Here is a 16,905-nt window from a genome sequence, read left to right on the forward strand (position 1 = left end):
GAAATTAAAATGGAAGTTTTCTGGGCTGCATAGGTCTTCCTGAGATGTAAGAAATGCTAGGCTAAGCATCAAGAGCAGCAGAATGCTGGCTCAGCAGGTTCTAAAACAAGGAAAATGGGCAATGGGCTTGAAAGGTGCAGATTTATGGACCAGTCCTGCCTTTACAGAATGAATTATGTAGACGATTTAAGTGGCCCTTTCTCTTACCTTTTTAGGTCCTGAGCATTTTCTGTGGGAAAATGATATCAAGCATAGAAAGAGTTCAAAAAATTCCGAGGTACTGGAAAAACTAGCTGTAAATATAGATTTAAAGATGACCAAGCCACTCCAGCCAGCCATGTCACCTTTCTGTCTGCCTCATCTAATCAATCTTGCCTAAAACAAGCTACATCTTCTTCTACCCAGCTAAGCCAGAGGGGAGCTCAGATCACAGCTTGTAAACGCAATCCCTTTGGAGTCCGCATGGGAGAGGTGGTGTTTTTCCTGAAGCCACATCCCAGGAACCTCTCTCCTTAAATTGCTTCCGTAGCATCATTTCATAGTTCCTCATAAAAAGAAGACGGCTTCCTTACAGCCTTCCTGGCAGAGAATGTGTGAGAGAAGCTGTAATCCTCTTGACCTTTCCCTGCCAGAAGATGTTTTCTCCTGTTTTGGGACTGAAATCGCATTTCCTGGGTGGAACTTGCCTACGCTGCACGCGTCCGTGTTCAGAGCTGGTCTCTCCTGGCACCTTGCCCTGCGATCCCATGGCATCCTGCAATTGGGGTCCCCAGCTTCACCTCACACACTAATTCTTTGCAAGACTTTGGCCTAGGTTCCAGTTGCCAAGTTTCTTCACTTGCTTGGTTTGTATCTGTCTGCAGTCTTCCAGCCTCAGTCAAGGTCTCCAATGAGTGTCTGGGCTAAGCCCTAACAGCGTGTTTACCTGAACAAGGGATGCACTGCAGTAGCTCTCAACAGCATCCCGGCCTAGAGGCTCTTTTACTGAAAATAAATGTATGTATTGCAGGTACTATTGCTGCTGGTGAGCCAGGGATGGGAGGGGATTTACAGCTCCCTTAACATCAGCTTTTTGATTTATTTTTTTTATTTTTTAAATGCAGGTAATTTGGCCAGCAAAAGCTGCTGCTCCAGAACATTTGAGAAACACCATCTCAGATCCACGTGCCTTGCAAGACCGGCTCAGCAGACAACTTTTGCTGGTACTGTTTTAAAAGTCTTTCATAGAGTTTGTGCTATTCACGCTAATTCTGATGAAGTCCCATGTAACACGTCAACGATAGAACACGTAGTTTTTCCAGACTGCAGTGTTTTTCAGGTACTGGTTGTTTTAAGAGAATGGTTATAGCCAACCTGAGTTCAAAGAGAATACAGTGTCACATATCCACATCTTGAAACCTGACAGCTTTGTGGGGTAAAATGAATGTCTGACTTTACAGATGCATGGACGTTCAGACTGTAAATCCATTATTCTAGCATATTGGAGACAGTAGTGAAAAAATAGCTATACACCCCACTCATGAAGATTATGGCATACACTTACTATGCAAAGTATTATTCATCTACAGTCTTACATATGTTCCTTTGGGGCCTGAAATCCATGTCTAAAAGATACAAGAGCTGAAATGTTGTTGTCTGACATGCAGAGCTCTCTTTTTTGAAATGTGAGATATATATATAGAGAGATATATATATATATCAAATTTCAGCTTTAAATATGTAACAATAGCAACACCACTCTTGAACTAACTGTTTACACCATTGTGGAAAACAGAGAACTTCTGCCATTTATCACTCAGCTTGAACCATTTCAGAGTCTTGGTTTGAGGCAAACTTTTTCTGGCTTTAATTTTCAAAGGTTTTATTTTATTTCTGATCAAAGTGATACAAAATGAGCCACAATGAACTTAGCCAATATAGCACCACTAGAACTAGTTTCCAGATAGCTCATTTTCATTTTCTGTAAATCAAATTACAATGGTTAGCCTTATTGTGTGGTTTGCATGATTGCAAGAGAATTTAAAAGCAAACTTCAACACTCAGCAAATTCATGGAAATCCAGTGACAAACGTACTGAGCTAAAAGCAGCTAGACAGTGTTGAACATGGCAGACTGTAGTCTAACAGAGCGCAGCTGGCAGCCTTAGTTTAATGATTCATCTTAATAATTACCATGGAAAATTAAAAGATTTAATCCGCCTATAAAAGGCGCCTTCCCAGCATTTGATGTTCTCTTCTAAGGCAATATCAATTAATACAACAGAGTGAAATCTGAACCACAGTGGAGAACCACTGAAATACTGGCTTGGGTCAGAGAGTACCACCATGCGTTAGGAAAAGCTTTGGAGTTGCTAATATTGGTTGGAGTTGTTTTTTTAAGAATTACTCCTTTGATGCATAATGTGGAGCAGTAATCTAAACTTGAAGGGCCATAATCTGCCATGAATTCCACCATCATAAACTCTCTGCAAGTTATCTTACATGCTGGAGTAGTGTCAGCTGGCAACAGCAGAACGCATACTCGCATCAGCACACTGAAAAGAATTTACGTTAAATGTTCGGCTACTGCTTCTGTTCTGATGTCCACAAAATGGTATATACAAATGGCTACCTGTAAATTCAGTGTTCCCAAGTGCAAAAGAGACATGCTTTTCCACAGACAATATTTTGGACTGTCTTGCTTGCCAGTTCCAAAATTCCCATCTAAAACTGGTCTAAAAATTGGCATTTGGATTAAAACAAATCTTTCAACCTTGCAGTGGTTTTAAAAGGCAATCCTACATGTAATTCACAAAGTAAATTGGACATGGCCTCAAATACAAATTTTAATTAGTTTTCCTTCTCATATATGGGTAGTATCATAACTAACACTCTGCATATGAGTCAGTCCATCAGGTTGGTTTCTGCTGGGGGAGTTTTTTCAACTGTTTTAAGCAACCTTATTTTACACTTTCATAGGCTGGGTTTGTAGCGTAAAAAGGATGGTGACTCCTGCTTTTAAAACAAATCATTACAAGTGTGCTGCTATTTTCCCCAGAGCCCTTGCACGCCTTTTTCTACCAAAACCAGAACAAACTGTTCTTTTATAGAAAACAAGAAAAAATTAGGTTAACCCTGATTAGAGCATAGCCTTTGCAACCGTTTTCATCCCAGAACTGCAAGAGCAGAGACAGAAGCTGTGGCAATATGCTGTAGCCAAGGAAAGAGTCTCCAAGCCTAGCAACTTTGAACACAGAGCAGGGCTGCAGTGGCTCTCCCACATCAGGCAGTGGATCAGGTTGACCTGGCACAGGGGCTCATTGCAAACGTGGAAGATGTGAGCTAGTCTACAAGGGAGCGTGTTATCAGGCAGCCGGCCGGTTGCGCGCAACTGTTAGCTCAGGAGGCCGCTAAGCTCTGGAGTGCCAGAAGCTGGGAGGGCAGCCCAGGGAAAGACTGGTGCTAAAATTGCTGGTTGTGTTTTATTGAGGCCTTCAGTACTGGGGACAGTCTAAAATGGAGGCTGAAGCAGATGATTTGGGAGGGCTGTTTCGGTGTGGCTGTTTCGGCGTAGCTGTTCCTATATTGTGTTCAGTGCGTGCCATTTTGCAGGTGTGAAATTCCCGTACTTCCTAAACCTTGTTTGTACAAGTTTTGCTGACACTGGGGAGAAACAACCAACCCAGATAAAAACCACTCACCCAGTGACATTTACTCCTCTGTAGTATTTTAGAAGCCCAGGTCTAGCCAGTGCCAAAATTGCAGGGCACATTTTAGGTACTGGTGTGCAGAACTCCATTTTTTTGTAATTTAAGTGGGAAAAGTCGTGATTTGGTGAGTTGAACCAGACAGCAGCTTTTTCCTTGCTGAGGATAGATGACTTTCTATGTATCTCCTGTCCTATTGTTCCTAATATCTACCACAGGGAGCAACCTAATCTGGAGTTGGCTCCTTTTTGAGTGTAAATCTCAATCTAACAAAGTTTTAACAAGTATCTTCTAAGCAGAATCACTGGATTAAGTAGGGTCTTCTACCTGCTTACTCCTTCCCTCTTCTTCACACCCTTCCTCCTACTGTTCTGTCCTGCAGCACATCCCCTCCCAACTGTACCCAAAAGCATAGCAGGAGACTCCCCTGAAAACTAACCCATTTTCTTTTCTGGGCAATTATCCCACCAGATGGGTTCCCTAGGCTGGCCATGCTCTGTGAAACTGCTTGCAGAGGGCTTTGCATGGGGCTGGGAACGAGAAGATGCTTTAGCAGCTTTGCTGACAAATGTTTTAGCCCAGCCTGAGCAGCATGACCTGAGCAACCTATGAGCATAGGGGTGCCTGCCCAGCATCTCCCTAGGTCTCTTGTGTGTGAGAGAAGGTCTGCGGAGCAGTGAGAAACATATTTTTTGAACTTTTCCCAGTATGTAGGCTGTGCCACTTCAGAACTTTCAGAACTAAAAACACTAAAGGGAAAAAAACCCTCCCTTTTTATAGCCTACTGTCTCGTTGAAAGTGATTTATGAAATGAAGCTTCCTGCCCACCCAGTGCACAGAACAAATACAGACAGTGCTTTGAAATAACTACAGTACTATGCTATTTTCAGTAATATTTAGCTCAGGCTTAGCCAAGAAAGCCCACTAAGCTTAGCAGACAGACATAAAAAGAAATGCTCTTTCTGCATTTTTGTGTGCGCATGCATCTATTTTAGGTTTTACTCCTCTTTTCTCCAGTTGCATAGCTGACTATCAATGCAGCAAAGTCCCAGCTCAGGAAAATGGTTTAAGCCCACTTCTCAGTACAAGTAACAGCTCTTGAGCACACACCCAACTTTAAGTGCCTTAATAAATGTAAGCGTGTGCTTACGTTGAGATACTTTTATTTACTGTAGTGAAACTTGTTAAATTCGTTCACTTCAATAGCAGTGGTAAATATTGTGGTCCATGTACATGCATAATTTGATTATATTTTGTGTAAGTGTGTTTAGGAAGTACTTTTATCTTTTCTATGACTATGAGGTTTTACATTGTCACAAGATTATTACCTGTCACAGCTGGCATCAGGGGTGCAGTTGAGTAGGAAGCTCTAGCTGACACTGTCTTGGCCATCACCTGCTATATTTTGTTTACACCTCTTTCTTCCCTACCTGCAAATTTTGAGCTGTAACTTGTTTTCACAATTACATTTAGGAGAAAAGATAAAAACAAGCATACCAAGTCATTTAGGTCTGTCAAGTCCGTTTCCCCTGCCTTCAGCAATCAGTGCCTAGGGAAGAATATAAAATCAGATTGAATATACAGTGATAGTTCTCCAAAATACTTTTCCCCAATGATTTGGAGGTTGAAGGTCTTCTTAGGCCAGCAATCTTATGTTTGCAATAGGTGGACTTTTATTTGAAACAGTCTAATGTTTTTGAATGCACGCAGAGCTCAAGCACCCACTCTTGCAGCAAGGAGTTTCAAAGTTTAATGGGATGTGGTGTGCCAGAGCATCTCCTTAGCTTGTTTTGAACTTGCTGTCACCTGGTTCTGTGCTTTTGTGGCATGAGACAGCAGATTACAGTTCCCCTTTCCTCTTCTCTGTGCCACCCAAGCAGTCACAGAGCACTCTGTCTTCTCCTGCCCTCCCAGGTATTTCTTTTCTTTATTAAGGGTCCCTCTTCCTGCAGGAAACTCTCACTTGAGTAGTTCTCTTGGCAGCAGTGAAGATGCTTGCAGGAGTGAGTACTGGCAGGATCACAGCATTGCTCAAGACCAGGAGAGCAGTGCTTTGTTTAGGTATTGTGGGTACTGTCTGTAGCAAGCATTTCTGTCTGCATCTGGATATCTGGATCCTTAATGTAATCCAGTGTTTGTCATAATTCCGTGGAATTAGAGCTCCTGCCACTTGGGTTTCTACTCTGAGATTTGTGGGATACATATGCATTTCAGTTTCAGACTGCTCCATCATGACAGTATCCTCTCACATAAACCTCACATAAATACAGACATGAAATATCTGTAAAGCTTACCAGCTTATCTCAGTTCACTGTCCCCCCACCTCCATTTTCTAACTTTCCTGGTTCACGTTGCTTTTGTTATTCTGACCAAGCTCTGGGATCTATCTCACTGATGAAAGAGACGTCAGTGGTGCAAAACTATCTAGGAATCTCATCATGTTCAAAACACAGTAAGAAAGGTCTCTCTTCTTGGTGTTCCCACACTGTTAACACGTGGTTTTCTTATTGTGGTTTACTTTATAGATCAAAACCATGTGCTGTATTAGGAAATGCTGTGGAAGGTCCGTTTCTCATGATAGTTTATCAGACGAGATCCTTTAGAACATACATTAAAAATACATCAAACAAAATCATTATTATAGTTCACTATCTCATTTTAAGGGAATGGTAGGAAAGCACCACCAGTGATAAGGACTTGGACTTTGTGTCTGTGTTGCCATGTAAGGAGGTAAACTCCCCTACCCAAATAGGTCTCCAAAGAAATCTTATGTTTTATTTATTTTATCTTATTTCTTAAAATTAGAAATAACAAGTCTTTTTAGTTTAATAATGTATTACTCAGTTGCATAGTCAGATTTACAAAATGGTGAGACTCCACTAGATAGAAGAATAAGTAGTAGTATTTAATTTACATCCTACCCTTTACAGTACATGTCACTGTTTATTCTTTCATGGTCAACTAAGGTAAACTTTTTGATGCGCTTTTTCCTCATTTAAAACCCATTTGGGATGTTTGTGTCTTACAGTCCTAAGACCTGAGATAGACTATGGCTTTTACTGCTCTAAGAAATGGGATAAAAATTTCAAAGGCAGTAGCTGCATGCTCTGCAGAAGAGCCCAGGTATAATGGGATGCTCGGTACTCAGCCCCATAATTACAAAAGATAGTTCCTTAGCAAAGGCTAAGATACTAATTTGCAGACCTTCTGATACAGTGAGATGCATTGCTCCTTTTATATAGCTTTTTCTTTCTTCTCCTAATTCAGGAGAGACTTCGACCCAGCACTTTCTGTCATGCATTAGTAACTCCAAAAACATGTTTACTTAAGTACAAAACCACATTAGCTCAGCATTATTGTATGCCTCCAACACACATAAATTACAATATATTGTGGGGTAGGAACTTTGATCAAGAAAAGCCCACAATGAATTAGCTTGGAGGTAGGGAGGAGGGTTGGACCATTAAATGCTCCTTGTCTCCTTTTCCTCTCGTCCCTATGATTCTCGCTGCCAGTCAGTCTTTCCAATTGCTCGCTATGTCTGCACTGCAGGCTACAAGAAAAGAAAGCACTAATAGTAGCCCTAGGAAAATCATGCTACTTTGTGGATCTAATCTCCTTCTCTAACATTCATTTCCATGCGCAGAATCTCAAGTGTCACTTGTAGAAAATTCTCCCTTGTTGCCCACAACATCTTGTGTCTCACCCTAACAGCACTGGAGTTCTGGAGCAGAAAAGCAGCTTTGGGGAAGGAAAAATGCTATAGAGGGAGAGACTCCCCAAAACAGCTCGTAGCCAAGATTTTTTTTTTCCCCATCAGAGGGCCTATACTAGGATTTTTGCCCCATCAATACTGCAGGAATTTTGTACAGTGGTAGAGACAATTATTTAGCCTGGGCAGCGAGGAAAGTGCTGTTTGCGCATGCTGTTGTTGGTAGAGGAGTAGAGGCCACAAAGGGTGGCCTCAGTGCCCCAGACAGGGCTGCAGCAAGGACCCAGCACACCTTCTGCCACTGGCAATGCCAAGTGCCTGCACACAGTCCAGCTGGCCCTCACTGGCCAGCCCTCCTGCTCACTGCAAGACAGCCTCTGGATGGGAGGTGGGTAGATCTGAGAAACAAAACCAGCACGTTTCTTCCTTACAGACCCAATACATTTGACCCAGTATGGTATGTCTTGCAGGTCAACAAGTCTAGAAAGCATGTTCCCCCCTGCATCTGATAGAACACACATCTTCCCACTCCTATGCTATTTTTTTCTAGTAGCTCTGCTCATCCCCTTTTGGAGGACTTTTTGACTACCATTATGTATGTACTGCACTGGAAGAACTGGTATATGGCTGCTCTTAAGTTGATCCCATTGCTGTTGATGCCAGCACCAGAAAGTATGCAAGAAACAGCCTCAGTTGCCTGGGTGTGATTTAAAGATTGAGGAACCAATGTTGCTTCCACTGAAGCTGGAAGAAACTTTGCTCCTGATGCAAATGGAAGCAGAAATCAGTCCTTACTTGTATTTGAAGTGTTAACTGATTTTGTTGATTAGACAGCATGATACACTGTTTATCAGCTACTAAGTGAAAAACACAGATTCCTCCTGTGCCAAGTATTTGATTTTTTTTTTACTTAGTGTTTGTTTGTAAGCATAGAAATCTAAAGCCATAAAGTTTGAGAAACTTTACACTCAAAGTAAGTTACTTGCTCATCTGTTTATGTATACACAAGTATACAGAGCATTGTATGATAGTTTGACTCTGATACTAGCATGTTTTCTGCATTATTCCTCACTTGTTTTTTGCAAGTTAGAACATCCTCCAAGCCCTAGGCTCTATCTTGTGCTGAACATGTTTAAGACCCATGTACAATAAGAAATTGATACTGCTGTTGTATGCAACTTTGTCTTTTTAAAGGCTTTGGGTCCTGCAAGTAAGTGATGTGTGTCTTGTCCAGCAGTCCACCGTCATTACAATAATCCTGAAAAAATTCTTTCCTTCTATTTAGTTTGGGGGCTTATTACAAAAAAAAGTATATTACAAGAAGTATGAAGTTTAGCAATGTGTGAAAGCAGAGAGGAAGAGTACTAAGAATTTTTTTGTACTTGTATTCATCAGACACCACCTCCCTTTTCTTGCTACATCTGCTCTACAATCTGTAGTTCATTTTATCATGAAAATTAAGCTACTTTAAACAACAAAGATAGCATGACATTTCAGAGAAATTGCCACTGGAGAGCATTAATACATCCCTAGATGCCACCAAGATTAAAGTTGTCATCTCTCTAGCTCCACAAGTCTTCTTTAGAAGTGGACCCAAAGATAATGAAAGGAGGATGGGTTCACTGCAACTCCACACATATTCAGGGCAATGTACCAGTGCAAAATGAGCCATAACAAGTTCAGCAGTCCTACAGAGTACTGCATAGAGACCACGGGACCTTTGGCAGCATATCAGCCCATATCCTACTCCACACCATCATAGCTAGCATGTGGGGGCATCAGTAGGGAGGGAAGACATGGCTTTGTACCTGCATAACGCTTGTATGGTAAAATGTCAGATCAATCGCCAAAAATGGCAAGTGAAAGTTGATATAGTGATATCTCTGTATACATTGTAGGCTCCACTGAATGTACCTTACACAAGAAACAAGATGAAAATCTGCCTCAGTTGAAGCCCAAGGAGCTTTTTCCTATTAAATAAAATACTTATGTTTATGCAAATTAACATTAAAGAAATATATAGATTCTATAACATCTGCAAGGGACTGCTGAGACATGTTCAAGCATTTTGTATGATGCGCATTTATTTCCATGTTCCTCAAGGCTGTCCTAAGAATTGATAATTACAGTTCATGAGCTAATTCACAGCAGTTATAGCAATTATAGGTATTATAGCTGCCATTAATTTTTATTATTTAATATAACCAAGTAGCTGATAAGGGACTTAAATGTTGCTTTATCTTGAACTGCCGTGCCACATTATGGTTGTCATGTTATTATGCATATATTATGAATAAGCAAAAAAGAACTAGAGGATTTAAGAAGGAAGCCTTTCTCCAGAACTTGGGTATTTTGCAACACACAAGGAAACTACCCATGTTTGTTAAGGAGTGTTACCTAGTTTATCTTTTCTCTGATTAGAAAAAGAAAAATTAATTGATTTAAGGTCACTGTAAAGGTCATATCCCAGGGAACAAACTGGTTACAACAACACTTTTTCTCATTTTTAGAGAAAAATTCGAGCCAGTACTGCTCATGGATTTCTACACACTTATACAGGCACCCTTCTCTAAGCGTGCTAATGCATTTGAAATTAATTCTTGGTACAGCAATACAGCTCCTGTAATGGCAGAATTGGATTTATATGGTTTGATTAGCATCTACAGAAACCATCTAGCAGCATCAGTTTATGCAATAACTTATATTTCACTATATGCAGATTATCTGTGTTCAATTCCATTGAGTTGTCTTGTGCTTTTGCAGGCTGCCAGTACAATATGTAGCTCTAAATGATCTAAGATGGCACACTCCCAGCAATTCATCACAAGTACAGCAGGGTTCCCAAATTGGAGTTCAGATATCACACTTGTCATGCATATACTTACTGGAAGGAGTTTGCCAAACACAAATAAAACAGTGCCTATTGTCAACTGCTGTCAGAAATTACTAGTAATCCAGACAGGGCTTTGCTTTAACCTGACACAGTACAGGGGTAACTGGGCTCAAGTACACTACACTTTCCTGATTTCCTCATTAAAGCTGAGGGAGCCTTTGGGAGTGCCATTCGAGACATAAGAAAATGCTGTCCTCACATCAGCAGCCCATCACTGGAAATCCTATTTATGGCAAGCATATGAGCCTGGCCACTTTTAAGGTCCATCCACAGTATCTGGGGAGATGCAGTTGATTAGAAATTCATCTAACCCTTTTTGAACCTGCTGGTGCTGCAGCTGGTCCTCTCAGCAGCCTGACAACAACTTTTCCCGCTGCTTATCTCCCTCCACCAGGTCTGAGAGCCCCACTGCACCAGGGCTATCATCTCACATCAGGTATTGCAGTTCCCCCATCTTATCTGTCAGGTTCCTTACACTGCTAAGGTCTGCCTTCACCCCCTCCCTTAATGCTGCATGTCCTACTCACCTGGCACTGCAGGCAGTCTGGTTTGCCATCCCTGTTTATTGCAGTTGTGCTTGCCAAAATGAGTGTACTGACACAGCAGAGGGTTGGGTTTGGGGGAGCTGCGGGCCCCATGGATACTGATGGCATGGTGGGGAGCAGGGATATGCTGGTGTTTCAGGGCTGGCTGCCAGGCAGGAGCCCTGTTGTTGGCAGTGACCCTCAATCACTGTCTGTCCCTGCCATGAGGCCCAAGGGGCCATGCAGGGCCAGCACTGACCCACACCAGCCACCAAGGCCACAGTGAGGGAGCTCAAAGACCATCTGGTCTGCAGTTGCCCAAGCACCCAGGTCTCAAAGGGAGCAACCCCATCCTCAAGGCCCAGAGCACCTCACCCCCTAAGCCTCAAGTAGTAACCACCCACGCTGAGCTCTGTGCAAGAACCCAAGGGCTTCCCACTCTACTGCTGGACTGATACCTCTGTTCTGAGCTGTAATTATTTTTTAGTTTCTAAAGGTTCAGATTAATTCAGTTTGTCCCTTGTGAAAGGGATTAAGACATCAATTCGCCCTTGCTCTAGCCTTATTACACTAGCAACAAAACAAGATCTGGCTTTGCTGAAACAAACCCATGAGCAAGGGCATGGGAAGAAATCAGCTGACCTGAAGCCCGTGTGCATTCCTATAAGGTGTAGATACTCACCAGCACAACCCCTCAAACCAAACCAATGTAAAGAGCCTCACAGTAAAGATATACCACCCTTTTATTCTCTCCCGGGTTGGAGGAAGCCCCACTCCCTTGGCAGGATTAAGGCATCACATGACAAAGCTTCTAGCCTCCACTCCTGAATTAAATATCAGCAAATTCAGCTGGCCCTTGCAAAATCCCACATGCTCACCTGGCCTATAGCCACAGCTGCCCCCACTGATCACACAGGCCCCATGCTCCCAACATTACTCACCTGAAGGAGCCAGCCCTCCTCCCTCGCCTGCCTTTCATGGGCAAAACTGTTGCCTGGGCTCATCTGTCTACACCCTGTCTTTGGCGACCCTTATTTTACCCTTATGTACTCATTCAGCTGTACATCTGTCTGCCTGCCCAGCATAAAAGCTGCTGCAATGGTGGTCTTTGTAAAGTCAATCTATGAAAATTTGTTCCATTTCAAACATTGGGGACCCTGTAGTGCACTTTCCTTTCCCTGGCTGCTGGGTACGGCTCGTGAGCAGGCACAACCCACACCAGCAGTTATGGTGGGGCTCTAGCATCCTCATTTATTTCCTGTACATCATCCCAGCCAGTATTTTATCAGCAGCTGCTGGTGAGCCACAGGGACTGCTACTAAGACAAACTTCAGTCAGAGGGAGTCGTGATCCACTGGCTGTCAAATTGACCTGACATCTGCTGGATCTTAACAGTTGCCCCGGATGGATGATGCCATATGATGAGCAAAAATACATTTTTTAACGTCTTTTAATAAATGTACAGCCAAACAAGAGCTTCACATGGATGGCCTCTGTGACCTTGGGTTTCCATCGCAGGCTGAAAAGGTGACCATCAATTGCATACATTGCACTTCCAAGCCGTCGAGGCCAGCATTGCTAAGATCAAAGGGTAGACAAAATTGACTTATACACATGCCTGTCTTCTCTGACATAGATCCGTCTTCCATGACATGGCTTTCATATCATCTTGAAAAGAGCAGATGAGGCTACAGAAGCTGTCAAACTCTCTCAGCTTGCTTAGCATCTTTCAGACACTTGCCTGACTGATAATACGCAATGCCTTAGGCTAATCAATACAGACGCAGGTGCTAGTCCCCACCTTTGTCCTGAATTTCCTTGTCTGTGAACTGTATGTATTTATATAGGCTATATATACTGTACTAAGATTGAGCTGTAGTGTGTCAGGACTTCAAACCTCCTGTGAAGTTGAATAGCACCTGCTTGACACCTGGTCAGAGTGATAGACCAGAGCCTTAAAGTTGAGTAGGAAAAAAAATAGCTCCTAGAAAGATGTCATGCTAAAAGAAAATCAAGAGAAAGATCAAATAAACTGTAGAATTAAAATACTCTCTCTGTTAAGGTCCACCCATCTCAGCCTATTTTGTTCTAGCACTGCCATAAGTGAATCTTCACTTTGGAAACACAGCTGCCGTAGTTTTGTTTAACAACTGTACAGCTTTGGGCAGCAGCTCCATCACTGAACACTGCTGGGTATTATATAGACTGAGGGAACACAGATGCCTTACCCCAAATATTTGCAGCTAAGCAGACAGATTTGTGCAACTAAACATATTGAACAGAGCTGATGTGTGGTAACTGAAGCAGTTGTTTCTCTGCCTGATCTCATTTGTGCCTGGAGACTCCCCGTCCCTATCCCAACCTTTGACCCAACTCAGGGACTCACTGAAGTAGAGCCAACGGGGATAGCGTGGCTGGGCGCAGCCCCAGCCTGAGGACATTGGTCTCCTCTGTGGGGGTGGGCTGAGGCCAGGCACAGTCAAGTCACGGTCATGATGCAGATCAATGGATCCGCAGCCAGGGTGGTGGGTTGACCCTGGCCAGCAACCAAACACCACCCTACCCTTTGCTCACTCCCCTCTCCCAGGCTATAGGGAGGAAAATGGAAGGGGAAAAGACCCATCGATCAAAATAATGACAGTTCAATAAGAAAAGCAAAAGCTGTGCATGCAAGCAAAGCCAGAAGAGGAATTCATTTATTTTTTACCACCAGCAGGCGGATTTTCAGCCACTTGCTGGGAAGCAAGGCCTCAGCATGTGTAGTGGTTGCTTGGGAAGACATATGCCATCACCATGAATGTTCCACTTCCTTTCTCCTTCTTTCCATGAGCTTTTACTGTCCTATGTTATGGGATATCCCTTTGGTCAATTTGGGGCAGCTGCCCCAGCTGTGTCCCCTCCCAAGCTCTTGCCCACACCTGGCCTACTGATTTTGGAGTGGGGAGGAGAAAGAAAGCCTTGACACTGTGAAAGCCCTACTCGGCAGTAGCCAAAACACTGTTGTGTTAAGACTGTTTTAGCCACAAATACAAAGCAGGGCTCCATAGGGACCGCTATGAAGAAAGTTAATGTCATAACTCCATCCCTGTACTGCCCAGTACAATCTTTACCCCTTATCCTATACCATTTGCATCATGCTTAGGTCCTACATTAGCTATACATCTAAGTATCCTCTGATACTTACAGGGGACGTGATACACCCAATCAGTGCTGTGTTTCTTGGCCCAGGAGTCTATGAGGTTATTTTGGAAATTAGTCCCATCATCTGACTTAAATCTTTCTGGGGTACCGTGCCACCACAGACATTGCCTTTCAAGGCCTAGGATGATGTTTCAGGTGGTGGTATGGTTTACATGTTTCCAGTCACCAGGTCATCGCTTCCACCATGGTGAGCACATAGTTGTTGGGTTGCCTTGGCAGGTTGGTGGCACCTATCCAACATAGGCAATTTGCCAGGCCTCACCACGTCGATATCCCAGCCACCACCCTCTATTCCAGGGAGACTTTACTCGCGTGTATCACTTCATTGTGGCACATGTTTTGCACTCATGTGTGACCTGTGTGATGACCTCAGTGGTCAGGTCCATCCCTTGATCATGAGCCCATCTGTATGTTTCGTGTCTCTCAAGAGGTCCCAATGATTCATGGGCCCACAGAGTTACCAATAACTCACCCTTATGTTCCCAGTCCAGGTCGACCTGAGCCACTTCAATTCTGATAGCCTGGTCTACCCACTCGTTGTTTTGATGTTCTTTGGTAGTGCAGGTTTTTTCGCATATGAGCATCTACATGACATGTCTTTACAGCAATGTTTTCTACCTGGCCAGCGATGTCTTGCTACAATTCAGCAGCTTGTATGGGCCTCTGCGTTACCAGTTGGTCTGTTTCCATTGCTGTAGTCACCCCACAGGACATTTGCCACCATGCATGAGTCAAGACAGAGTACTGGCCACTTTTCTCATTCAGCGATCTCGAGGCCAGCTGGATGGCTTTCACTTCTGCAAACTGACTTATCACCACCTTCTTTGGCAGCTTTGATGGCTTCTTGTGTGGATTCCACACAGCAGTATTCCACTTCCAATGGTTTCCTATAACATGACAGGATGCATCAGTAAACAGAGCACTGTGCCTTTTACCTTCTGATAACTCACTATATGGTGGAGCCTCTTGGGCACGAGTCACCTTCTCGGGTAATGCTCTGAAATCCCTGCCTTCCAGTCTTTCCGTGATCTCTTCCAGGATTCCTGGGCAGTTGGGGTTCCCCATTTGAACCCACTGTGTGATCAACACTACTCACTTACTCCACGTAGCGTTGGTTGCATGATGTGTAGAGGGGACCATGAATATCCAGTACAGCACAGGCACTCACAGTGCCAAGAGCTGTGCTTCTGTACCAACAATTTCTGAAGTGGCTCAACTCCCCCTCATATGCTTCTAGTAACTTTTTTTCAGTCGGGGTGTAGTGCGCTTCAGATCCTTGATAACCCAGCTCCAAAAGCCTAGAGGTCAACCTTGGGTTTCTCCAGGTGTTTTCTGCCAGAGGCTCCAGCTGAGGCCACGCTCCCGGATGCAGTAAGGAGCATGTTTTGCATGGCTTTGCACTCTGGAGGGCACCAGGAGCCCTGCCTGGGCCTTGTCAAAGCCTGGTGAAGGCACTCTGGAGGGCCAGACTTTTGCACTGGCCATATGGAACTATTTATTAAAGGGTGATCAAGTCTTGCTCATTGGTCCTTGGCTCTTGTGTTGATGAATTAGCCATGGGAACCAGGGAGTTTCGGTTGTTGTGATGCTGTTGTTTGTGCTCTGTCATGGTAGCAACTGGCATATGCTGTTCTTCAACATACAGGAACCCTACAACAGAGGGATCCTCTGAGAGGCTGGGCAATGTAGGCAGCTGTTTCATCTTCTCTGTATCCATGGCAGCTACACCAAAGCCTCATCAGTACTGTTTTGTGTCCTTGAAGTACCCCCTTGGCCTGAGGTAGTCGAGGCCAAGAATACATGGGGTCTCTGGGCTGGTCACAATAGGAGGCTTCTGCCATTTGTCCTCTGTTGGGCTCACCTCAGCCTCCAACACAGACAACTATTGGGATGCCCCTGTCACTCCACAAATCCAGATGGGTTCTGCCACTTCCCCTCTTGATCACACAAGAGGAACCAGCAGGTGCCCAGGGACCGAGACAGGCTGTCTCCATGGGGTACTCTGACAGCCAGGACGCTGGCCTGTGGAGACAAGGGAGGAGAGGGAGTCTTTTCAAAACACCAGAGCAAGCAGGGCACTCTCCATAGTTGGTGTATAAAAGTCTGGCCAGTCCATCATTGCCAGAGTGTTGGAATATGATGCTTGTGCATTGCAGACCAACCTCATCCACGTGGTCCACGTACGCTGGATGTCACACAGATCTTTGGAGATCTGGTTGTCATCCAGGTCACTGTAGATGACTTCCAGCACCACTAATTCTCTCAGTTATTGGATACCTTCCTTCACAGTGGTCTACTTCCCTTGGTAATTCGCAAGGTCATTTTTGAGGGGGTATCTTGCCTTCGCATTCAACAGGAGCTGCCGCCAGAGGCTGTGGATTGCTGCCTGTTTTCCAATTTCTTTGTCAACTCCCCATGCCTAACAAGGGATTGCAGCAGCTGAACTTCCTTACCCTCTAATTCCTGACTGTTGGCCCCATTATTGCAGCATCATGCTCCACTGGCTGGCAGCTGTAATCTTTCTGCATAACTTGAAGTTCACACAGGGTTAGGGACTGGGTAGTTTCCGCCTCTTGGGTGATTTCGCTCACATCCTCCTGCTTCTTTGCTGAAGGATCAGCTTCCTGATCAGACCCTTCTTCTTCCTCCTCCTCCTCCCTTAATAATTGATGCTACAGACCTGTTGAACACAGCATCCAGTGTTTCTTTTTGACTGCAGGAGTGGTTACTTTAGTTGGTGTTTGGGTCCCTGTCTGATCCATGGTGGTAACAGGATCAAACAGTTTATGTTAGGATGTTCCAGAACCTGCGCAAAAGAGCCAACCACCTCAGTCTCAGAGGAGGCAAGGGAGATGTGATCCCAGCTTTTATTGCTGAACACAGTGCTATA

The 16,905-nt window shown here is 44.0% G+C and overlaps 1 long non-coding RNA gene across 1 annotated transcript in view; it reads left to right on the forward strand.

Annotated features, from left to right (window-relative positions):
* The first annotated feature begins 836 nt into the window (after positions 1-836).
* LOC138687936 (uncharacterized) overlaps positions 837-16,905 on the forward strand; it is a 29,266-nt gene continuing 13,197 nt past the window's right edge. Inside the window, exon 1 of the long non-coding RNA XR_011326984.1 lies at positions 837-1,202. This is a non-coding gene — a long non-coding RNA (uncharacterized lncRNA). The remainder of the gene's footprint in view (positions 1,203-16,905) is intronic.

Source organism: Haliaeetus albicilla, chromosome 11 (assembly GCF_947461875.1).
Source record: "Haliaeetus albicilla chromosome 11, bHalAlb1.1, whole genome shotgun sequence".
In the NCBI taxonomy this organism is placed as follows: domain Eukaryota; kingdom Metazoa; phylum Chordata; class Aves; order Accipitriformes; family Accipitridae; genus Haliaeetus; species Haliaeetus albicilla.